Consider the following 25,674-nt stretch of genomic DNA (forward strand, 5'->3'; position numbering starts at 1 on the left):
TGGTGCATTGAGCCAATGGGACCTGGGCTCTGGGTCCTGTCCACATGGCCTCTTCTGGCTGCGGTACTTGGTAGTTTACTTGAAATGTGTCATTTGTTTGGATGTGTTTTCCCCTTCTAAATATATATTAGCTTTTCTAATTTTGTATTTAAGAGGGCTTCCCAAATTGTCTAGGCTTTAGCAGTGGTTCTAAAATCTCTGCTGCATCTGACACTCTGACCCTCCCTTCTGCTTACATGCTCTACTTCCCTGGCTTCTGTGGACAGAGTTGCTCCATTGATCTCCTGGATAACACCAGGTCACACTTCTACAGCGTTTACCTCATGTCTGGCTCCATTCTATCTGCCCATAATGACCTGTATTGTTTAATCACCACGATAATATTTTAAGGTGGGTGCAACCATAAACCTCATTTTTACTGATGAGGAAACTGAGGACAGAGAGGTTAAGACACTAGCCCTAGATCACACAGCTAGTAAGTTGAAGAACTGTCTGCTGTTAGCTTTTAGCTGGCACCTCTCCCCACAGCCTCAGGCTTCCATGTGTCCAACCATTCACTGGATATTCCACTGGCCACAGACTCAGCCTCTTTAGATGGAACTCCTTTTCAAACTCAGGACTGGCCTCTCCTGCCTGTCTCTCTCTGTCAGCTTCTGGCACCATGAAGGGGAAGGTCTATTGTGTTCTTCCCTGCCTTTGTCTTGGCATATAAGCATTCCTCTCCTTCTCAGGAGAACCACTCCTCTCTCTCCCTCTCTTTCTCTCTCTCTGTCCCTCTCCTTTTCTCCCTCCTTGTGTTTCTTTTGAGCTGCCATCCTAGAACCCAACCTCCAGCCACAGCGATGGGTCCAGGGACAGACAGGGTTCTGGGACCGGGAAATCAAGGACATCATATGCATGGACACTTTCTGCACTGAGATGGTACAAACCTGGGGCTACTCACAGCTGGAGGTGCCCTCCCAGACTGACAGAGGGTGAAAATGAGGCCAACAGAGATGCTGAGATGAGACAGTAGAAAAGGAACATAGAGAAGCATGTCACACATGTCCCAAAGTCCCTGATACCAGTGGGGCCCCTGGATGTCCCACAGAGATGACTAATTTCAGTTGGGTTTCTGTAATTTGCAACTATCCAATCTGACCCCAAACTAGGAAACTTATGGCCGTTCTTGTCACCTCTGTCTCCCTCATGAGGCAGCCTATGACAACCAAGTCCTATCCATCCCCATTGTATCTGGTTCTGGCCCCCTTGCATCCAGGATCACTGCTGTGCCATGTCCAGGCCACCATCAATCATTACCCAAGCTGTCAGCATGATTTCCCCTAAGCAGCTCTCTCCAACCCAGCCTCCCCCTTTCTACCAGACAGAGCTATCGGAACACACACACGGGCAGCCAAGTCCTTCTGAGAGCATTTCAAGGTTTTCCCACCATTTTCCCATGATGCCCAAGCTCCTTGGAACAAAAGATGAGGCCCTGCATGGCTGGAGGACTGGACTGCCTCAGCCTCGGGCTGTTACTCATGTTGTCCCCACTTCCTGAAACACTTGACCTTCCTGACCCTTACTTTCTCATCTATATAAGGTTGAGCTTATACAAGGTGACCTCTATAGAACGCTATGATTCCATAAATAGAAAGCCAAATCGACAGGTGATTACTTCAGTACATCTTCACGACTGGATTTTTCTAAGTAAGGCGCTGGAAGGGATGAACTTCTCTTTTTCGTTTCCTATTCACTCCATATTCAGGAGATCTGTGTGTGGCCTCTAGAAATCACATTAGATAGATCAATTAAAAAAAAACAATAACAGAATAATTTTCATTTCCAGTCTTGATCATCTGAAAATGTTAATCTCTTGCATTTTCTCTTGGCTGAATGCCAGAGCCAAATTAGATTTATGAATTTAGCATGATTGCAAGTTAACAGATAACTCCATGTTCTGCTGAGCCAGTGCAAACCTTTAATGTTTAATCAAGGAGTGGAATTAGGAGTTCAGTATGCCTTGCCTGGGATATTTTAAAAAATGAAATAGGAAATGCCCCTAGTCTTTTTTTTTTTAAGATTTTTATTTATTTATTCATGAGAGACACAGACACACACACACATACACCACCGAAGCAGGCTCCCTGCGGGGAGCCCAATGTGGGACTCTATCTCAGGACCTGAGGATCACGACCTGAGCCAAAGGCAGATGCTCAACCACTGAGCAATCCAGGTGCCCCTAAAGTCTTCTAACCAGAGCTAACTTCTAACCTGTCTAGCCTGCCAAGGTTACTCTCAGCTGATGTGACTTTGGAGAATATTGCTTCTGGAGGGAGGTTGGAGTAAACCCCATAGGCCCGTGGAGGCACTTCAACATCATCGCAGAGCCCTGTTCCACTGCAAGGGATAGGATAGTTGGTGTATGAGTTTTCTGGAGCTGAAGTAGCAAAGTACCACATGCTGAATGGCTCAAATAAGAGAAATTTACCATCCCACAGTTCTGGAGGCTAGATGTCTGAGTCCAAGGTGTGGGCAATGTCATACTCTTTCTGAAGGCCTAGGGAAGCATCTGTTCCAGGCCCTTCTCCCTGCTTTTGGTAGTTCCTTGGCTTGTAGCAACACGTCCACTCTTCAGGTGGCAATGTATGGGTAACTCTGTGTCCAAATTTCCCCTTTTTATAAGGACACCAGTCATGTCAGATTAGGCCCATTTCTATATGACATTAGCTTAACTAATTTTATCTCCAAAGACCTATTTCCAATTAAAGTTACATTTTGAGGTCCTGGGGAGTGAGGAGATACAATTCAACTCATAACCCACAACCCGTTCGATCCTGATGGGAAAATGTTTGAACACTCAGCCATTTGCATGTAGACTTCACTTCTAGTTTTTTCCACAAGTCTAGGTAATTGTTTTTAGAGTTTCTGCTAATAATTTTCTATACCTTTTTCACTTATAACCTTCTAAAGGTTATATAAAAGGCTCTAGGCTACATTAACTTAACCTACAAATTATATAGCTTGGTATCTTTAAAAGTAAAATGCTGGCCTAAATCTCCAGAAAAAAGCAGAAATGTCAGAAAAGCTGGTGGCTGCCATGGATTTCAGGAGTCTAGCCCTATCCCACTGGGAGTTCCTTTGTAGTGGCTTCCCCTAGAACTGGCTTCTCAAGTGCAACGAGAAACAACTCTTTAAATGCATTCAGATATCAGAGCAAATAGAAATGATGGTTCCTCTTTGCAGAACACCATGAAATATTGATATGTGAAGCTAAAATGAATATAATAAACATATAATTGCCTGCTAAATTGGTCATTATCTTTTCTAGGTTCTGATTTTGACAGGAAGCAGCAGGCTCCAGTGGTTTCAGGGGAAATTTTTTTTCTTAAAATTGAGGAAATTATATTCATGTCATTTTCAAAATTATTGTTGAAAAGATGTCCATGATCAGATTTCAGAGGAGGAACAAATTGGTCCACGTCAGGAACACCAGCTTCTCGTGGGAATGCCACCACATACTGTACCGAGTTGGAAAATAGATCACAGCAGGATCCTGTAGCAAAGCCAGCCATTGCATGAAGTCTGGGGCAGGGGACAGATCCAAATGGTATTGTCGTATCCAAGCAGGGCCAGCAGCCCCTAGATTTTCTGGTCTGTCTTACTCCTTTGCCCAGGCACCAAAACAAGTTTTTGAGGCATCAAAGTCTACCAGTCTGACCTTGCCCTTGTCCTCATTTTCCACTTCCTCCAGAGGTCACAGTCTTTCTCTGAGGAGTGAGGCATGGCACCCACCTATAGAGCTTGGCTTTGTCTCTCTCCCCAGGGCAGAAGATGCCACCTGCTACTGTCTACATGGATAGAAAACAATCCTTCACCCCTAGCTTGGCCCCAAGCAGGCTCCCTATCTACCATGACCCCCTCCCATGTTGTGCATGAGGATGAATGGCTTCCCCCCAACCCACCTCCCACCCCTCCATCTATCACCAGCTGCCTGTCTGTGGCCTTCGCCAGAATCTCCAGCCTTCCCCCGGTGAATGCTCCGGAGACCCCCCTCCAATTCGTGTCTCTTGCCTGAGCTCTAAATTACCCTGACAGCTCGTCCTTGATAAGGAACGGCTGAAGATCATGTTTCCCATCAGGGGTTGACTAGCTCTGAAATACAAAGTCCAAGACTCCAAAGTGCTGGCTGTCTCCTGGAAAACAAGGAAGGAGCCTAACCAGCTGGGTGGTGCTTACTTGAATTATAAGAGAAAGGGGCTGGTCGGGTTGGTCTTTTTATTCATTTGAAGAGAGCTTATCAGTCCCTTGGTTTCAGTTGTGCCCTTCCTGGTCATTTGTTCCATAGCTGATCCTCTCAGGATTCCAGATAGCAGAGTTCTTGGGTGGTATGGTCCCATCTGTCAGATGAGTAGACTGAGGCCTGGAGATGGCACTCAAGCCAGATGCTCAATAGCTGTAAAAGGGCCACAGCGTCTGGGGCAATGCCCATGTCTCTCTCCTGGCTAGGTCATATAAGGACCAGGTGGATAGGAGGTTGTGATGATTTGTTTATCCTCGACTGAAAGACTGCTGCTTTCTATCAGGGTGGCAGGCACATTGAGAGCCATATGATGTTTTGAGAGTGAGTCTCCCACTTGAGACTGAATCAAGGCTGTTTTCCCACATGACTGCCTTGTCAATTTGGTTCCGACCTCAGAACAAGGAGCAGGTCCAAGTCCTGGGTTCCAGTGGGAAAGCTGGGCTGGGGCTGAGCAAGAGCGGGGTGCTGAGGTTTGTTTGCTGGCTGCAGCAGAGGGTCCCACGATGGTGTTTCCAGGGCTGAAGGGGTGCGCAAAGGTAAATCCAGGCAGGAGAACCAAAGTCCACAAAGGCCTGGACAGGTAGGAGAAAGACAACAGAACTGAAGAGAGACAGGATGCCTCTGAGCTGTAGATTAGATGTTGGGGATGAAATCAGGGTAGAAAGGTACAGGTCACTGGAGTAGCGTGTGTCTGGTGTTGTCAGAACATAGGTTTCATCTCTTACACTGCTGCTCAGTGTCTTGGCACTGCCTATACCTCTGGCTTGAGGAGGACCCTCGGCTCACCCTGGGGGAGGAGAACTATGATCAACTAGTGATGTCTGCCATGGGTACCATGTTGGGGAGGGCCCACACACATTGAGTGGCAACCATCTCTGGCCAAGAAAAAAAGCTTACATTTATGATTCCCATCCAGTTCAGTTGGACAAGTATTTATGGAACTTCTCCATGTGCTACACATGAAGGTCAGTCCCCAGAATATAGAAATAGGCAAAGTGCTTTCCTAGTCTTTGATGAGTTCCTGTGGCAGTGTGAGAGGCAGACACATAAAGAAAGTGTTTAACAAAGTAAGCTGGAGATGGACGTAGACACAGGGGTCCTACACCCAACCTGGATACCAAAGAAGGTCTTCCAAAGGAAAACAATGCTGTGCACACCATGACCACGCCCCTGGTGTCATGCCCCTGATTAGCTTATAGTACAGAGCAAAGATGATGAATGCCATTCTCATGATTAGGTTACGGTATAAGGTGAGGGTGAAGGGATTTTACAGATTAAAGTCCCAAGTCAGAAAGGGAGACAGAACATAAAGACTCCTAACTCTGGGAAATGAACTAGGGGTGGTGGAAGGGGAGGAGGGCGGGGGGTGGGGGTGAATGGGTGACGGGCACTGAGCGGGGCACTTGACGGGATAAGCACTGGGTGTTATTCTGTATGTTGGCAAGTTGAACACCAATAAAAAATAAATTTATTATTTAAAAAAAAAAGTCCCAAGTCAGTGGACTTTAAGTTAATCAAAAGGAAGGTTATCTTGGGTGTGCCTGATGTAATCATTTTTGAAGGGAGTATAGACTTTAGAAGGGGGTATAGGCTTTCTCCAGAGGCCAGAGATGCTCTCCTGCTGCCCTTGACAAAGCAAACCATCCTTTTGTGCAGAGGGTCATGCAGCAGGAAACTTTAGGAGCTAACGGAACAATCCTGGCTGACAGCCCACAAAAAAAAATGGGACCTCAGTCCTACAGCTGTAAAGAGATGAATTCTGCCGATAATCTGAGTGAGCTTGAAAGTAGATTTTTGGGGTGCCTGGGTAGCTCAGTCGGTTAAGTGTCCAGTTCTTGTTTCAGCTCAGGTCCTGACCTCAGGGTCCTGGGATTGAGCGCCTTGTTGAGCTCCCCGCTCAGCAGGGAAATCTACTTGTTTCCCTCTCTCTCTTCTCCTCTCCCTGTTCACATTCTCTCTCCCTTCCTCCCTCTTTCTCTCTCTCTCTCAAGTAAATAAATCTTTTTTTTAAGTGGATTTTCCCCTGTCTAGTATCTAGATGAGAACACAGCCCTAAGCCATACCTTGATTACAGCCTTGTAGAACCCAGAGCCCAGACCCAGCTAAGCCAACTGGACTTCTGATCCATGGACACTGAGATCATGAAGGCATGTTGTTCTCAGCCCCTATGTTTGTAGCAATAGAAAACTAATGAGAATGTCCAAGCTAGAGAGGGGAAGGAGTAAGCCAGGTGTAAGTGGAGGCCAGGGAGAACATTTTTAAGTCCAAGGAATCATGGACAAAGGCCATAGCATGAACAGTCAGGCAAATGGGACTCCCAGGACAGCAAGAGTTAAGGCTGAGAGGAGATAGGTCTGAGTGGTGGGGAACCTGGGGGACCTAGGTCACCCTGCTGAGGGTGGGCAGTGGGGACATTCTCACAGTGGCTGAGTCTATTCCTCTCTGGATCACTGCCACATGCATGCCCCCCTCTCTAGGGAGGTAGCCCTACTCAGTTATCGGCTCACACAGTAATAGCTCTGATATTCTGATCAGTGAGGATGGCCCTCCAGCCCTTATCTTGGCCACAGTTGACAGGGTCTGAGTTAAGGGCATCAAATCTTGAAAGCAGATCTGAGGAGGACATTTCCCAACTGGAGATTAGGCCTAGGCAGCTAGAGCCTCAGGCCATTATTGGACAGAGGGGACAGGACTGGGGTCATGTCAGTGGAGTTGCATCAGGAGAGGACAGGGGTTGGAAGAGAAGTCCAAATGCAGTCTAGCTGACATTCTCATGAACGACTGAAGGGAACATATCAGGCTTTGGGGTCAGATGACCCAGGTGTAAATCTTGGTTCTCCTACTTACTGTGTGTCCTTGGATGACTTGCTTAACCTTTCTGGGCCTCAGTTTTCTCATATACAGCAAGGACAAGAGGAGTGACTTCTTCTTAGGATTATTGTGAAAACTGAATGGGATAGCATTTAAAATACTGAGTACTGTACCAGGCATATAGTAGGTGCCTAGTCTGAGTTTTTTCTTCGCCTTCTCTAGGTTCACAGTCCATAAGCAGAAGTGGGTCAGTGCCAGAGAGTTTTGTAGCAGAGACCTAGGGAGTTGGAATTTGGAGGGATACATTCAGATGGGTACTGGGTCACCTCCTCAAAGAGGGGTGCATTTAGCCATGAGGAGGATCGAAATGAGAGAAGGGACAGACATGGCAAGCCACCGCGGAGTACTACCCAGGACAATGTTTCTCATGCATCGAGATAGATTCTTGCAACTTCTGAGTCATGCTGTCTCAGCCTTATTCCCTGGGAAGCTGAGACTGCCCTTCCCTCCTGCCCCCCACAGTCCCCCCACCACCACCACAATGGACCTCTTTCCTTGGTATTGTGGAAGAGAAGACAGGGGCTCTTAGACAAGGCTCTCCTTCCCCACATGGCCCAGGTCACTCAGATCTCTTTGCGCTCTGCTTTTCCCCTTCAATATGGCTCTGGGTGGCAGGTGCCAAAGGAAGAATCCAGATAGCTTATGGGCCATTTCCTCTGCAGCTGAACAATAACAGAGGATAATTATCCATTGAACGTAGTTTACTGCATTTGATTTCAGGTCCTGTGCCCAGGTATGGTCACAGTCTGAGCCTCCCTAATGACCTGGAGAGCACAGCAAAGGATGCGATTATTCTGTTTATTGAGAATTAAAATAAATCTGGTCAGAGAAGAAGCCATCCGCTATTTGGCTTTTCCCAAAAGCAATTACCTGTAATTTTGCTGCTTCAGAAAAGAGAATCACTAGTATTTGAGGACCAAAACCATTACAGCAACCTGAGAAGGCCCAGAGGAGACTAATCATCACATTTTTTTTCTCAGAGCTCCGTCAACCTCACTTCTTTTGGATTTGGGCTCAATTTATAGCCTATGCAGCCCTCTCAGATGCAGGGAGGGGGGAAAGTGTGTGTGTTGGCAGAGGCATGGGTGTTAATTGGAAAATTCTGCAACCACCTTTATCAAAGGCGAGGTGGCCCCCTGGCTTATTAGTTCAAATTGTTTCACCTTGTCCAACTGATATGTGTTCTGGTTCTGGCAACTTCTTATTGTTTTTGTGTATTTGTATGTGTTTAAATTAAAGATGCTAACAAAATAGGGCAGCCCTTGTGGTCCACTGTGTGTTAGGACCAATTGCAAGGTGCGTTGCAAGTTAGTTTTTACTACTAATGGTAAAAATACTGATGGTTGCAAATAATTTGCTTAAAAAATAGATCCCAACGGAATGGAAATCATTCTGATAATATTATTACATCCATTCACCCACTCACCTGTGAGATACTTAATTAGGTGGGAGATTTAAGGTTGGCCTGAGAACCAAGTCCTAGGAATGGCACAGAAGCCAAAGCCTGTCCCATCCATGCTGCATGCTCCAGCAGGGAGCCATACCTCCTGGACTATCGTTTATGGTCACTTTCACGGGAACAAAGCTTTTGGATTGAATAACTTTGAATGGATATCTTGCTTCCTTCATCCTCCCACCTGACCATCCAAAGCTATTGTGTCCAATATCTGAGTACATTTATGTGATAGTATTCCACATATATACATCATGATATGTGTGAATCATTCATTATCTCTCCCTCCTCCCCAGTTGCTATGGAGCCATTACCTCCAGTTCTTAGCTAGAGAAATAGGGATCTGGAAGTCCCTTTGAATGACCTGTACTTTCTCAGGTGTCTCTGTGGGAAGCACCTGGCCACCCACAGCAGCAGGAAGGGCAGTAACTGACCTGATGGTGTTGAGGATGCTGTAGTTGTTGGCACCTGAATATAAAAACAGTGGGCTTTGTAAAGGGGCTCATGCTGAAGACAGGTCTGATCACACATGTAAGTAAAATTGTAATGGAGAGATCTCAAAAAGCAAAGAGAAGTTGCTTCCTCGTAGTATCTGGAAAGGAAAGTGTCTGAGACCCTTGGCTTAAAGAGAAACCCAAATGAATGGAAATCTGCATCTCCAGTTTTTGTGTTTTCCCAAGATTACTGAGCAGCAGCTGGGTTTAAAGTGGGGAGAAGGGAGCTAACAGCTAGGGAGTGAACCAAGTCCAGTACTTTATAAATTTCTAGCAACTCTAAGATATGATTCTATGACAGTGGACACTATTTCCTACCCAGTATCCTTTCCTCCCTTCCTCCTCCTTAGTGGAGTTCATGTGACTTGCAGGAAGCTGACTAACCTCTGGCTGCAGGAGTGAAATGTCACTGCTCTAAACCAATGATAGTTTTCCTATCCCTTTTCTACCACTGGGTTCAGAACCCAGGCTTACCCAACCAGGGCATGACAATCTCCCAATGAATGCTATTGGCCCAGAGTGGACACATGACTTCAGCTGGCCCAATCAGACTAATGGAACCATCATTTATCCCAGGTTATTCCCATAGGATGTAAACCAGACAGCATTCTACCTTCTGTCTCTACTGGTGTCCTTTTCAGACCACCTGAAGAGCTGGTCAGGACAATATCGACACCAGGAATCAAGGGGACACAACACAGCCAGCGCTTGCTCTACCACAGGACTGCCTTTCACAAGAATACATTCTTTATCATTAAGTCAGTTTGAGGACGGATTCTACCAACAATCTAGAGCATCCTAAGCAAATATGATTGGTGCCACTCCTCTTCTTGAAGCAGAGTATCCTTGAGTGGTTTTAGGATTAACAGTCCTCAAGTCAAGTGACCCTCCCTGGTCCAACCTGCTGAGAGTTTTCAAGGATGAGAAGTGAGGGAAGAGAATGCAATGGTTTAGAACAAAGCTGGTTGCCCAAGACCGGGGCAGTTTCTTTGGAAAGGAATTTAGGTAGAGCTGGCTTTCCAAATCATATCTACCATGCCCAGTTGGAAGGGAACTGTCCCTTTCTTTCTTTTTTTTTTTTTTTTTTAATTTATGATAGTCACAGAGAGAGAGAGAGAGAGAGAGGCAGAGACACAGGCAGAGGGAGAAGCAGGCTCCATGCACCGGGAGCCCGACGTGGGATTCGATCCCGGGTCCCCAGGATCGCGCCCTGGGCCAAAGGCAGGCGCTAAACCACTGCGCCACTCAGGGATCCCGAACTGTCCCTTTCTTATGGTATTTTCCACCCCGGGGTCCTGTTCCACCTCTGACACATTTTTTAAAAGTAGGTTCCATGCCCAACACTCAAACTCATGACCCTGAGATCAAGAGTCGCATGCTCTACTGACTGAGCCCATGGGGTGCCCCTCTTCTGACACATTCTTTTTTTTTTTTTAATTTTTATTTATTTATGATAGTCACACAGAGAGAGAGAGAGAGAGAGAGGCAGAGACACAGGCAGAGGGAGAAGCAGGCTCCATGCACCGGGAGCCCGATGTGGGATTCGATCCTGGGTCTCCAGGATCACGCCCTAAGCCAAAGGCAGGCGCCAAACCGCTGCGCCACCTAGGGATCCCATTGATACATTCTTAATAAGTAGTGACCTAGGGGATGAATGGAAGAATGTGTACACCTATGCTTTACCCACGAGGCCCTCTTTGTCTCTGTTACAAGTTCTCTAATCCTGTCTTGTCCTGCCCTTCATCTTCTCAACAATATGCTAACTGGAGCTTTCCTCTCATAGGTGTAAAAGGGAAAAGAACCTCAGCAGTGTTTTAAATGTCAGGTACCAGCTTGTTAGAGAGAACGTGAATAAACCCATCTCTCTGCTATGGTCCCAAAGTGCCGTCTCTGAAGAAAGAATCAGAAGCTGTTGTAACAGATGGTATTTCTGATATGGCCTCCACCCCCAGCTGGGGCCAGTTTGTACCACCTCCTGGTCTATGAGCCCGAGTCCCCCAGAAGCACTATTTTAATTATACTTACAAAACTATGCTGAACCAGTGACCTAATAAGTAGAAAATGTGCCTACCCTGTGCCCCAGCAATTCTGTTTCTAGGTCTCTACCTTAGAGAAAGTCCTGCTCATGTTTAGCAGGAGGCCTGTATAAGGGTATTCACTCCCATACTGTAAGAGAGAAAGATAGAAGGAAATAAACTTGAGGGCAGTCATTCAATGGAATAAAATGAATGAACTAGCTCCACATATCAACATGGATGGGTCTCAACACTGGGTGGACAAAGTAAGTGGTAGAAAAACGCATTACACAGCATTTAAGTGGACATTTTGAAAAAAAGTAAATATATTTGTGCACCATGTGTGTGAGTATGCATGTGTATGTGTGTGTGGTAAAAATACATTTTAAAAAGCATAGACTGGAAAGAATGGCATTAAATTTATAATTCTAATTGCTTCAGTGGGGATGGAATTTATAGGAATGAAATGGGGGGACATATGTCTTTATCTGTAGGGTTATATTTAATATGTGTGTGTGTGTGTAAAATATATCTGAAGCAAAAACAAGCAAAACTTTTCATCTGCTTAGCTGTCCAGTGAAAACACTATTCTCAGGAAGCCTCAGGAAATAAGTCCTTCTGTATAGCTCAGCTTGCCAGACTTCAGAGAGCTCATCTCATTAAGAACTAAAGCTTCTTAAAAATATGTAAACTCTTTACATTATTTCATGACTTTTAAGAAAATAACCGTTCCAAAGTAATACATGCATGCATTTTTCAAAAACTAAAAAAAAAATCTAAACTAAAAGGCTTTTAATAAATACACCAGCCCCCTGCCCATTCTTCCCCTGGCTGACCCCTCAGCTACACGACCCCCATAGCAATCTCTTCATGTTTTTCGTCCTGCCTGGAAAGAGGGATATTTAATTCACCCCTCCCCTGCCCTCTGCCCCTCCCCCATTCTTCCAACATCATCCTATTTCAATGTCCTATTAAATCAAGTCAGTGTTTACATTATTACAGCTATAAAAATACTGTTCGCTGCTAATCGGAGAATTTTACTGTAATTTATTTCCTTTCTCACACAATTTCGGTTTTCTTGGCTTAATCACTGCCTTTTTTAAAAGCTTCATTTTCTATATAGGAATATGATTTTATCTCAGCACTTCTTTAGCTTCCTTAAATTCATTTTTCAGATGATAACCTATTGTCTACCAATTAGTAGTAGCCATAGCAGTAGCAGGATTTAAACTAGAGACCTCATTTCTGGAGCATTCTATGTTCTTATTCATGGCAAGGCGTAGTTCACATCCTGGGACTTCGGTCTGTCATTTGCCACCCCTGTCTGTTGAGTTCCCCCTTCCTTGCATTCCATGCCCTCCTCATTTTTCAGATTATTCCCTCCACCACATGGGTGCTCTCTAAGAAAGAATGCACCTGAATGATGTGAGCCCCTGTGAATCTGAAAATGACTGCAGTTTACCTGTGTACCGATCCACTGTTTGCTTTGGCAAAGATTCTAGGTTGCAAAGCATCTTGCTTCGTAAATATGAAGGCATAATACATTGAAAAAAAATTGTAGCTTTCTCCACTTCAAGTTTTAGCTTCTAATCTCGTTAGTCAAAAGTTTTAATGGCTGTCTCTTTGTGTGCTACTTCCTCCCTCCCCCACTCCCCGGCCCCCCGCCCCTGGACTTTACAAGGTCAAAGTGAAGAGTACAGTTTTGAGGCTTGCTTTAAAATGACTAACTCCACAATGATAATTTTAAAAAGCAGTTGTCAGAGAGAGTGGAATAAAGTCACTGATGTCATAGTGTGGAGTTATCATTTTGATGTCCAGTTCCCAAAGAGGTCAGTCTGCTCTGGCTTTAATACACATTACTTTTGATGAAATCACAACATTTCAGGGACAATGAGGAAGCTGGAAATCCTCACATGAAGCACCTGGAGCTTAGAGGGAGAGGCAGGGGCACCTCGGGAATTGAGGTGTAAGGACTTCTCATGCTGGAGTGGAATGGACCTATCTGTGTCTTGCCTTCCTGCTCCATATTTAAATTCTGCACAAAGTATCTGATTGGCCAAGCCCTGGGTGATACTGTTTATAGTCTCAACTGACTGCAGCCAATAAATAAACTAAATATTATTTAGTTATAGATTATATAACTATTTATATAGTTATATAAATATAGTGTATATATTTAAACTTAATATATAAGTTTAATATATAAGTTTAATTATATAAAAATATTTATATATATATATAAAATATATATATTTTACCATGGAAATATGGAAATAACTGTCTTCTATAGGATACAAAGATAAAAAAGTCTGTTTTTTTTTTTTTTTTTTTTTTGCCACATTAGTGAGGCCAATTCACTCTACACAAGGGAAAGGAAATAGGTCTAGGCCTATCTCCCGACAATAGGCTGAGTTCTACAAGGTGTTAGTCCCAGGGTCTATCCTACTTAGAAACTAGTTCAATGTGGAGTTTGAGCACCTCCTTCTGGTCAGGACCAGCCATCGTTCTATGCTGAGATAGTCTTTGTAGCACTACCAAAAATAATACATTTTGACTAACGTGATCATGAGAGATTGTCAGAATGAGGCATTTGTATGATACTTAATTGGCTAGAAAGCCTTTGGATTAAGATGGCAATCAGCCATCTTCCATTAACATTCCCTTGCTAGGAAAGTCCAGCCTACCTCCCATATCAATCTGTGTTAGTTTAAGGATCATCATAAGATGTGTGCATTTCACTGCCAATACTCCTAATCCATTGGCCAATTTGTCTAAGTGACAGCTGGAGATCTGCAGACAGTGGAAGCCAGAGGGGTTCAGCTCAGCTGGGCCAGCTGGACAGGGTGTTCCCATTGGCGTGGTAAATAACAAGGCTCATTCTGGAAGGCAGCAGCATCTCCCTTTCCCCCTTACATTAGCATCATGGAAAGTATTCTGGTTTAGGGATATGAAAGATGTGAGTTTGTCTCAGATCTGAAATATAACTAGCTTTGGCACCTCAGGCAACTACCTTAGTTTTCTCATCTGTAAGACAGTGATGTTGATCTTTCCCAACTGTTATGAGGATCAAGTAACTTAGTGTTGGTAAAGCACCTAGCAGATGTTTGGGATATGTCAGCCACAGCTAGCTCCACTCACCTCCCGAGAGGGGATGGCATGGCACTGGTTTAACCATGAAACACACGGAAAAACAAAGTTCCAAGGCAAAAGGAGTCTTTTTGTGAAGAAAGAGAGGATAAAAATCTGCATCTCTTAATTCCCAACCAGGATAGTCCATTGGAACTGGAAATCTAGGTGATGCAATCAAAGAAGCAGAGTCAGAGGGATACCTTCAGTTTCTGTAAGAGCCAACATACAACAAATCTCTGTAACTTTGTCCAAAGGAGAGGGCCTTTGTCCTGACAGAGAAATTAGGGAGATCCCTGTGAACAAATGACCTACACGACAGCTTAGGAATACTAAAGATCCAGGAGGGTTGGGGATTAGGTAGTCAGGATGCTCATACTCCCCCTGCTTCCCAAACCTTTAGGATTTTCTAAATTATAGAAAAGTGAGGGGCATGGACTAGAGAATACAATAGTGCTCTGAACATCAGGGGTCAGGAGCCCTGGGGTCTAGTTCTGCCTCAGGGAATTACTAACTCACCCTTTTGGTCCTCTCTGAATTCCCTAAACTCTTCCATGTTGGGGTTGGACCCAATGGTCCTTAAGGTCCTTATCAACTGTGGTACTCTAATTTGGAGTATCATCATATGGTCTATCCTAGCATCTGAGAAAAAGAGAAAAAAAGCCAGAAGATAAGAGGCAGATATGCTGTATATGTGAGAGCAAATGACTCCCTAGATGGGGTTTAAAACTACTCTTTGTTGTTTTGAAACCCCACAAAACCTCTCTCTAGCCCCCTGAGATCTTGGCTTCTGGTAGCTGCATGTTTTAAACACACATATGTCTTCCAGGGAACAACATAAATGTCAGTGTCACTTAATTGGAGACTTGCCTGGTGTTTGTATTTGAAATGAAAGACTTGGAACTAGTTGGTCTCAAATGTAGATCAGCCAAAGCATGAAAATTTTCTCCCTGCCTCTTTTTTTTCTCACATATTAACATTTCACATGAGTAATATATGTTCATTATTCAAGAGCACTTATAGAGATATATGGTGTAGAATTGGAAGTCTGCCATGACATTCCATTGATAACCACAATTTTTAAAAATGGTCTATATTCTTTTACTTATGTATTTATGTATGTGTGTATATGCATATGTATATATGTATCATATAAATATACTAGAAAGGTTTTTTAAATGCTTGTAGTAAGCTAAATGATAGCCCCCCAATATACCCTTGTCCTAATCTCCAAAACCTACGAACATTATGTTCTATGGATAAAAGGCCTTTGCAGATGTGATGTTAAGGATCTTGAGTTAAAGAGATTATCCTGGACTATCCAGGGAGGACATAAATACAGTCACATATATCTTATAAGAAGGAAGCTGAGGGGCATTTTACACACAGAGAGAAGGTTATGTGGAATTGGAGCAGAGACCGATTAGATGCTGGCTATGAAGATTGGAGTAATGAGGCCACAAACCAAGAAATGTCGGCAGCTACCAGAAGCTGGAAAAGACAAGGAACAGATTCTCCCCCAGAGCCTCTAGAAGAAGCACGGCCCTGCTGTCATCTTGGTTTGGCCCAGGAAGCCCATATCAGACTTCTGACCTCCAGAACTGTGGGAAAATAAATTTCAGTTGTTTTAAGCCACCCAGTTTGTGTTAATGTTGTTAAGCAGTCACAGAAAACTAGTACAATGTTCAAGGTTTAAAATGGAAAGCAGCAGTCTTCCACCTCACTCCTCTCAATTCACAAAGTTTGCACCCCCATCAGAGGCAAATATTTTAAATTTTGTAGCAGTTTCTTCTGGAGTTGTTCCCATATTTTTAAGCAGGACACATACATATATTTATTTGTTGTCTGTATGTTGATTTCATATTTTTAAAAGGATTTGAAAACCCTTGTATCTCCTAAACACATACATGTACACACACTTCTTCTCTTCATCATGCTGTCAACTTCTAAAACATAAATTATAATGCAATAATTATTTAGTTTTTAGCATTATTATTATTATCACATTGCTACTGCATTCATAGCTGTTCTACGTGGTGTACTATATTTACATTACCCTTCGGGGACAACCTTTTGTTTTTCCTGGCGTTAATGACTGCCTCAAGTTTTAATTTGCCTATTCTATTTATGTATGTATCACCACAATTGCATCTCCAAACTCTCTGACAGAAATTTTAAAAATCTCTCTCAATCACATTCTAACACATGAGATAATCTATGATTTTTCTACCCTGGCTCCCACCTTGGAAAAACCTTTCCTAGATTTTCCCCATCTTCTTAATCCAATCAGATTTGGTTCCTTTCTACATCTGTTGCTTTGCTGTTATCCTTGAAATTCTTTCCCGTTTTGGGGGAAGAGTCTTGGCTTTCTGAGTCTCTTGTCTCTTTCTTCATTGTGCCCATCAAAATGAAGAATCAATTCCAGGAGCTTCTGGAGAAAGGGTGCATGCCATGAAAGTACTACTGCATATCTTTATCTATGTATAGAATCTCGAACAATCATTTTCTCAAAGAGTTTTATTTTTTTTAAAAGATTTTAGTTATTTATTCATGAGAGACACACACACACACAGAGAGAGAGAGAGAGAGAGAGAGAGGGAGAGGCAGAAACACAGGCAGAGAGAGAAGCAGGCTCCATGCAGGGAGCCCGAAGTGGGACTCGATCCTTGGTCTCCAGGATCATGCCCTGGGCTGAAGGCGGCGCTAAACCCCTGAGCCACCCGGGCTGCCCTCCCAAAGAGTTTAAAGGCATTTCTCCATTGTCTAGCTTCTGATACTGCAATCTGAATTCTGTTATTATGAATGTGACCTTGTTTTTCTCTCAGAGTTTTTAGAATATTTATTTTACCCTCCTTACTTTGAAATTTTAAAATGAGTTCATTCATTATGCTGAGCATAAAATAAGCCCTTTGAATCTAGAAACCAATAGCCTTCAATTAAAAAAATTTTTCTCGGGCAGCCCCGATGGCCCAGTGGTTTGGCGCTGCCCAGGGCGTGATCCTGGAGACCCGGGTCGAGTCCCGTGTCAGGGTCCCTGCATGGAGCCTGCTTCTCCCTCTGCCTGTGTATCTCTGCCTCTCTCTCTGTGTCTCTCGTGAATAAATAAAATCTTTTTAAAAAATTTTTCTTTTACTAGTTCTTAGTTTTCTCTGGTCCAAATTCTTCATTTTTCTGGAAATTTTCTCAGACTCAGTTTTCTGGATTAATTTTCTAAGGTGCTTATGTGATCCCTATTTTCCCCCATCACTTTGCCAGTCTATCAAACTTTGCATTTTGGATATTTTTTTTTTCAAATATTTGGCCATTCTATCAAACTTTGTATTTTGTTTCTCATAATTTTAATTTCCAAGAAATTTTATTTGTTATTTTTAAAGGTATTTTTTTAGAGTATCAATATTTTTTCTTATCTCTCTGAGGGCATAAGTCAGAGGCTCTCCCCCTATAGTTCCCTCCTCTCTGCTTTCTGCATTGTTTTTGTTTTCCTCAGATTCCTTTATTCTGTTTGTCTATTTTTATTTAGAGGCTTTAGTAAAATTTTTCAAGTGTCTGGTATGCATTCACACTTAAAAGTGAAAAAAAGATTAGCTTTGTGTGAGTGTATTGTGCTTTTCCAGTGGCAGGCTGGATAAGGATGCTTTTGCAGGCATTAAGGAATTTTGCCAATGGGAACCTCAACTGTCAGTCCCTGTAATACTCTTTTCCCTTGCAGGTCAGATTATCTATCCTACAATCTTTTTTTTTTTTTTAATCTTTTGTTATAAGGACTAGAGGTTTCTTATTCCCTAATTCCCAGTTTTCTGTGCAACAATCTGCGCCTCCCACTCTGCCCAATCTGTGCATGGTATTCTTGAATTCTGATTTCCTTTGGTATACTTCTCCAAAGAGAAAACTTGACTCTCCTGCTGGGTGGGGGAGGAAGAGTTGCATGGTTGCCTAGGGTAGCAAGGGAACCGAGGGGATCTAATTGATTCTTTTACGGAATTTCAACCATTCTTTTACTTTCAGCCCCAACTATATCTTCACTTTTAAAGATACATATTTCCTAAATGTCCAGAGTGTTTAGACGTTCTGGAAGAGAAATCAGAAAAAAAAAAAAAAAGGAAGCCAATTCTTGATTACCCATTCAAGAATCTTGTAAGGATTTTATTTCAGCTTTCTCTGCTATGCAAAGTTAAATTTTACTTATCCATCTGTTTTCTACCATTTAAAGTTGTCTCGATGTTTCTGTTTTCTTTTCTCCTTTCTCAGTCTTTGTCTTCAGTGGCTGAGGCATCTCACCTGATAGCTCTAGTCCTATAAGAAGAATTTGGACCCCATTCATTTGCCAGGTGCTTCCACAAACACATCTCTTTTAACCTTGACAAGAATTCTTATGAGAAGTGTTATCTTTACTATTCCATAGATAAACCAAGGCTGAGAAAGCTGATGGATGGTATTTCTAGGGAAGGGCACACAACTAGTAAATGGTAGAGCTACAATTCAAACCCAAATCAGTTTTACATCAATGTCATGCTCTATCACACCCTGGAAACTAATGGATGAGTATCTTTATCTCTATACCTCATATTTACTACTCTGTTGTCTCCTACTTGTGACTATATCAAAGACTATACACCACCACCATCAGTTGCCTGCCCTACTGATCCTTAGTTGTAGCAATGGTCTAAATATTCCCCCACCCCCAACATCTGTGCACTGGGGGAAAGTCCTTAATATGCAGAGGGACAGAATATAAGTTCAAGCCACTTATTTTGTGTCCTTGGACAAACCACTTAACCTTCTAAATATCTATTTCTTTATCTATTTGATGATGATCTATTTGGGCATTTCTAGTTATATGAGTGCCCAGTACTTTATGGGGCAAGTCAGTCTATCACTTCAGTATTCAGATCCTCTTCTTTCTTTTTGCATTGACCTTGTTATCTTTGTCCCATTTCCCTAACATGTGTCTCCCGTATGCCTTGATTTAATTATCTCTGCTTCCAAGCTCCATAGATTGTTAGAACAGAAAGGAGATGAGCTTTCACCCAACCTCATGGGTCTGCATGCATCCTGAGATCTGACTTTCTGTGCCACAGTATGCCCTTCTCTGACCATATTATGCAACTGTCACTAGCAAGCCATGTGGCAAGAGAAAACTATAGCTTCCCCAGCTGTTTCTCCAGTATGCAGGATATCCACTATGGGCAAAAGAGCCACTTATCCATTTATCCATCTAGTCACTCGTCTGTTCAACAAATAGTTACTATACATCACTGCGAACCTTTAGATTAGGTCCTGGGCATACAAAGAAGAATAAGACATAAGCCAGTCTCTGCTGCACGTGTTGACCAGAGAACAAAGAAAAGAGATTCGTAAATCAACCATCACTGTGTAAGTTATAATCGATAAGTGTGTGCCTGGGTTTTGCATCAGAGGGGCACTTCAATCAGACCTGCAATCTGCTGAGGTCGTGAGAGACTTCCCAGAGAAAGGAATGCCTGAGTTTGAAAGATGAGCCCCATGAATGCTCACTTGCTTCTATTTTTTTTTTTTCCTGGGGCTCCTGGTTATTTTATAAGGAATGATTAAATGTAAGTCCTGAAGAGACCTTTAAAGATTATATAAACTAACTTCTACTGTTACAAATATGAAAACTGAGGCAGAAGAAAGCATGTAGCATTTCCAACCATATTGGTAGGAATGCCAGAGGAAATTCTACTTCCACAGTTCAGATCAGGTCTCCTGACTCCTATTCCAAAATTGTTTCCCTTTTCTCCATACCTCCCTCAACACAACACTGGATGGAGAAGGGAAGTGCTAGGAAAGGACTTTTGGAGAAGTTTCTGAGTCTGTCTGAGAGTCTGTAAGGATACAATCCCTTGCCTCCCTTCAGGGAAGTTCCACTGAAGCACACAGCCTCCGACAATGACTCCTCACACTCTTAGTTTCCGGCAGTTGCCTTCTCTGCAGGTGACAGGAATGTGTACATAACGTAAAGGATGGATGTTTTCATGCCTCCATAGCTTCTCCAAGTCTCCATCCCCGGGAAGCGACACACAGTGGAACCACAAGTCTTCATGATCTTTGTTTCCAAACACCTGCTGTGATCTACTCTTTGTATCTGTCAGTTACCTATTACTGCATAACCAACTACCCCAAGACTCCAGGGATTAAAGAAACCAAGTCACAGTTTGTTACTTCATGGTTTCTGCGAGTGAAGAATCCAGGCACTGCTTAGGGGGTCCTCTGCCTTTGGGCCCCACAGGCTGCAATCCAGGTGTCAGCTGGGACTGCGGTCATCTCAGGGCTCATCCTGGGGGCCCACTACTTCCAAGCTAACTCATGTGACCATTGGTGGGATTCTGCTCCTCAGGGGCTGGAAACTCCTCAGTTTCTTGTCACGTGGGCCTTCCCATAAAATGGCTCATGATATGACAACTAGCTTTATCTGACAGAGCAAGTCAGAGCAAGCTAGATGGAATAAGAACTCTTTTGCAACCTAATTTTGGAAATGATCCCTGTCGCACTTGCTGTATGTTAGGAGTGGGTCCCTAAACCCAACCCATGTAGAAAAGGAAGGCATGGGGGTGACCTGGATGGTGCAGTCATTTAAGTGTCAGACTCTTGATTTCGGCTCAGGTCATCATCTCAGGGTCATGGGATTGAGCCCTGCATTAGGCTCTGTGCTCAGTGAAGAATCTGCTTGAGATTATCACTCTCCCTCTCCGTCTGCCCGTCCTGCTCCTACTCTCTTTCTCTTCCTCTCTCAAATAAAATTTTTTTTTTAAATCTGAAAAAAAAAGAGGGGAAGGAATTGCACAAGGGTATGAGCACCAGAGGGCTGGTAATTGGGGCATCAGGTAAAGCTGCTTTATTAGTTTCCTAGGGCTTCTGTAATACAAACTGTGTGGCCTTAAACAACAGAAATTTATTCTTGCTCTGTTCTGGAGGCTGGAAGTCTAAAATCAAGGTGTTCACAGGACCCTGAAGTTTCTAGGGAGAATCCTTCCTTGCCTTTTCCAGCTTCTGGTGTTATTGTCAATCCTTGGCTCCCTGGCTCATATCTGCATCTGTCCAGGCTCTCTTCTATCACCACATGGCGTGCTTCCTGTGTATTACTATCTATTTTTCTCCCTTTTTGGGGCGGGGGGGGCGGCAGGGGCAGGGTTATATTCCAGGCAGGGATAGTATTTATTAAACAATGAATTTCAAAAAGCTTAATACAGATGGAAGAATCTGAAATAATGCAAATGAATATACATGATTTCACATAAATAAAATCAGTGATACTAAAAGAAAATAATTTTATGTTTGCCCTACATGACAATGAAGAGGCCCAAGTGAAAGTTGCATTGGGTGCTTCCAAAGCAATGGAAGGTATGCTCACACATCTGTAACCCTGTGTCCAAATTTCCCTTTTTTTGAGATACTGGATTTCCCTCTCCCTAATTTGATTACATCTGGATAGACCCTATTTCCAAATAAAGTCATTCTCAGGTTTCAGGTAGATATGAATTGGGGGGAGGCACTATTTCACACAGTGCAACTATTATGGCATCGGATTTTGTTCCTTCCATTCCTCCAGTGATGGCCTCATTTCATACTCCTTTTTCCACACTCCCATTTTTATTCAGCCCAAACTCGGTCCCATTGCACAGGACTACCATTGCTCAAGAGTGACATGGTTATTCATCTCCTGGTGTTTACCTCTTAGAGGATCAGTCCAGCTTTAGGATCATCCTAACCTGAGGCTGATCTAGGGATTTTTAGTAGCAAAGCAGTTAATACATTTGTCTCCTGTAATCCCCCGGGATCTGGACACTATTTCTGTTGAGAACAAGACTTTGAAGGATTTGGTCACCAAGGTAAAGACGTAAAAACAAATTGGCTATGTCTCTGTGATCTTAAAGTCAATTATCTCCAATCCCTTCCTCTTAGAGTACACCCAAGCCTGTGACACATTCCCTTCCAAGAATGTGTCACTAAAGCAGTAGTTCTCATTGGGGTCCAGCTCTTCTTGGCAAGTGGAAGTCTACAAAAATTTCTGGGTGGGTGACATGTTGTCTGAAAGTGATTCTTATAGTGATTCCTTCACCCTCACTCCCAACAAGGAGGTATTTGGCAATCCCTAATCAAATAAAAAATGAACATGTTCACTAAAGCACCAATTCACAATAATTCCACTTCTATGTATATACATGATATACTCAATTCACCCTGGAGAAACTTACGTAAAAGCACATAATGACGCATGTGGAAGGATATTCATTGCAGCATTGTGGGTAATGGCAAAAATTTGGAAGTAATACAAATGTCCTTCAGTAAAGGAATGGATAAGTAAATGGCAGTATATTCCTAAAATGGAATATTATATAGCAATTAAACCAACTAGATCTATATGAATGTATAAAAATAGATCTTGAAAACAATACCAAGTGAAAAAAAGGCAGGTTGTAAAACATTACATACGGAATGATGCCATTTATGTTAAATAAAATCACACCAAACACTACTACATTATGTTTATGGGTGTGTATATGTGCAGTAAAAGTTTAAATACCATGAATAGGAAGGAAATCAATCAAATTCATGGATCTTGATGCCTTGAAGCATGGAAGGCAGAGAATGGGAGGAACAATTAGGATTGTAACTTGATCTGTACTCTCCTATTTCTTTTATGCATATATTTTTAGAAACCTAAGTAAAACAGCCAAATATTGTTGCTTCACTGGTATTTATTATTACTCTTAATTATTTTTTTCTGACTTTTTCATTTTTTAAAATAAATAAGAATGAAGAATAAAGGTAAGGTCCTGGTTTGTGAAGACTAAATCTCCAGAGGAATGTGGCCCCTTGGAATTGCATGGGGCACAGCCCCCATGGTCATGGATAGGACTAGGATGTCCTGACCATTTGGACAAATGAAAAGAGCATAAATAAAGCTGAGGCAGAGCAATTTTAGGCCCTGGATTCAATGAAGCTATGGAATCGTCCAAGTGTTCATAGTTAGGGCTCTCACTAAATTTCTGCTGGGACATTTTGACTGCAATCCTTTGAATTACAGCAAGAAGGAAGGAATAATTTTGATCTGCTATTTCATTCTGGTTTACATGAGGCCTGTCCAAATGTGAGTCACAGCTTCTGGATTTCTGTGGGACGTCACCGTGTTCTGTCAAGGGCATCCTCTTCCATTTCTCACAGGCACCAGGTCCCATGTATATAACTTCCTTGCCAACGAAACAGCCATATCCAAAACAAAAGCATGTCGCTATGCATCAGTGTCACAAGGAGAACCAAACCAAGCTGTTAAAATGACAGGGACATCATCCAGATACAGAAACAAAGTGTCTGGAAAGGCTTAGAACTCAACATGTTCTGAAGGAATTCATCAACTTCTCTCCTGCCCCTGGTCCTCTACTCCACTTCTCTACCAACTTTAACAGGACGACCATCTGTAGAATCGTGATTAACACCTCTTTCTCCATCCAACATAGAATCAGTCAACTGATCATTAAGCGCAGCCCAACCTTCCTTCTGAAAATGCATTAAAGCCATCTGTTTGTCTCCGTTCTTCCTGCCACTGACCCAGTCCAGGCCTGAATCACTTACTTAGACCATAGTAACAGCCTTCTAACCAATTCCTGACACTCCCTTGCTCTCAATCTATTATCTACTTAGTGACCAGAATGATGGTTCACAAATAAATCTGTTTATGTCCCTCCACTCCTTAAAATCTTCCATGGCTTCTCCGGCTCTTTAAGATAAAGACTAAATCGGGATCCCTGAGTGGCGCAGCGGTTTGGCGCCTGCCTTTGGCCCAGGGCGCGATCCTGGAGACCCGGAATCGAATCCCACGTCGGGCTCCCGGTGCATGGAGCCTGCTTCTCCCTCTGCCTGTGTCTCTGCCTCTCTCTCTCTCTCTCTCTCTGTGACTATCATAAATAAAAATTAAAAAAAAATAAATAAAAAGATAAAGACTAAATCTTCAATGGCTTCTGACGCCTCCCACAATAGCCTGACCACCTCTGCACCTCTATCCCTGTGTTCCAGCCACATTGCAGGTGATATGCTCCTTCTGAAGTGTCTACGATGGAGAGAACATCTCCTTAAACCACCTGATTCCTCGTTATGATGTCAGGCACTGAAAACTGGGCTCTCACTATTCCCAAACTCAAGCTTTAATGATCCCTCTATGAACTTGGAACATACTTATCATCCTCAATGCTCTATCTCTGCCACCCTTTACAGTCCAGCTTGAATGCCACATTCTGAAGATGACTTTGGTGGTTGTCTCTTTTTCCCCCACATGCACACTCAGAATTATTCTCTAACTTCTGTATCCAAATGTCATTTCATGGATTCTTCGTCTTCAAGCCATCTGTCTGTCCTTCCTCCTGGGACTGAAGGCAGGAACAATGTCTTGCTCTGAATCAGTAACCCAACAAGAGGCTTTAATATATATAGTAGGTGCTCAATAACGATATGTCAAATTGGACTGAAGAGCATCACTGGACTGGGAATAGTTCTAGGGTATAAAGAAGCAAACACTTACTAAATATGCTGGACATTCCAACTTATCTAAAGAAGCTCTGTGGCTCACCTTTAAATTCCTCTAAACTTAAAAACCTCTGCCAGCCATTTCCTGTGAATCAGTTGGACAGATGCACTAATAACGATGATTTAAGGGGAGACTTTGATGTCAGTGCCTCATTCACACTTCAAAAAATGTGTATTCAGAGGCACACAAAAAGGGTGTAATTACCATTTCAGGAAAATATGTTAATTTGATGCAATGCATTACTGCTCTGACAGCTCTCAGCTCTTGCACCAAATGGTTGTAAAATGGATATTAAGAGGGAAAAAAATACACTTTTCTTCCCGCTCAAAATATAGGTAGGGAGCAAAGGCAAAAAAAGTGGGAGCCTGCTGTTAAGTGGGGCATGGCTGGGATGGGGAAGGCTTTTAGCGTGGCGTGGCTGACAAGTGTGCAGTTGCTGGTAACATTTCTGGCATGGACGGGCCTCTCTGGGATGCCTCCGACTCATAAGGAGTACTAACACTCCTAATAAAGGTGGGACAATATGGAAGCATCATGAAATGCTGGCTTTCTACTCCAGGAAGGTCCAGCTGCCCTGTCAAAGCTGGCACTAAAGTGCCCTGTCCAGATTCCTGGGGTCTCCAATGCTACCTGCTTCTTCCGATCCAGAGGCCTCTACATGGGCTCATGAGTTGCTGCGTCCACCTCCCGATCCAAAAAGCTGCTCCCTGCCCATAGCTTAGAAGACCCCACTGACAGTCCTCTCTGAGCTGAGAAAGTGTGAAGTCTCCCCAGCTGTCCCAGCTGCTTCCACCCTAGAATGCAGGTAGTTCCTCCTCCCTCACAGGGGTGTTTACAGAATTGAATGGGGAAATGGATATAATGCTCAGCTCGGTGAAAATGCTTAATAAATA

The 25,674-nt window shown here is 43.1% G+C and overlaps 1 protein-coding gene and 1 long non-coding RNA gene across 3 annotated transcripts in view; one reads left to right on the forward strand and one right to left on the reverse strand.

Moving 5' to 3' along the window:
• Window positions 1–25,674, reverse strand: part of ASIC2 (acid sensing ion channel subunit 2) — a 994,452-nt gene that overhangs the window by 605,470 nt on the left and 363,308 nt on the right. The gene's annotated exons all lie outside the window — the stretch shown is intronic.
• On the forward strand, window positions 9,715–15,842 carry LOC144285270 (uncharacterized). Its single transcript, XR_013353600.1, has 3 exons — window positions 9,715–10,105; window positions 10,884–11,381; window positions 15,631–15,842. It is a non-coding gene; the product is annotated as an uncharacterized LOC144285270 (long non-coding RNA).

The sequence above is a fragment of the Canis aureus genome, chromosome 16, assembly GCF_053574225.1.
Source record: "Canis aureus isolate CA01 chromosome 16, VMU_Caureus_v.1.0, whole genome shotgun sequence".
Lineage (NCBI taxonomy): Eukaryota > Metazoa > Chordata > Mammalia > Carnivora > Canidae > Canis > Canis aureus.